We start from the raw sequence: 200 nt of genomic DNA, 5'->3' as shown, positions 1-200 counted from the left end.
TGCAGATAAACAAAGATGCATGTGTACACAGTTACTTTACACTATTTCAGATTACTATTTTCACTGATACAGAAGGAAAATTAAAAAAATCAGAGTTTACATTACGTGGTACCAAAAACAGCATTATGTATACTTTATATTCACTTTAACCTGCCATCAAAGTTGAAAATACATGTACAGTATTGAAAAATATTTCCTTG

Source organism: Macrobrachium nipponense, chromosome 29 (assembly GCF_015104395.2).
Source record: "Macrobrachium nipponense isolate FS-2020 chromosome 29, ASM1510439v2, whole genome shotgun sequence".
NCBI lineage: Eukaryota > Metazoa > Arthropoda > Malacostraca > Decapoda > Palaemonidae > Macrobrachium > Macrobrachium nipponense.
This window is presented reverse-complemented; position numbering follows the sequence as displayed.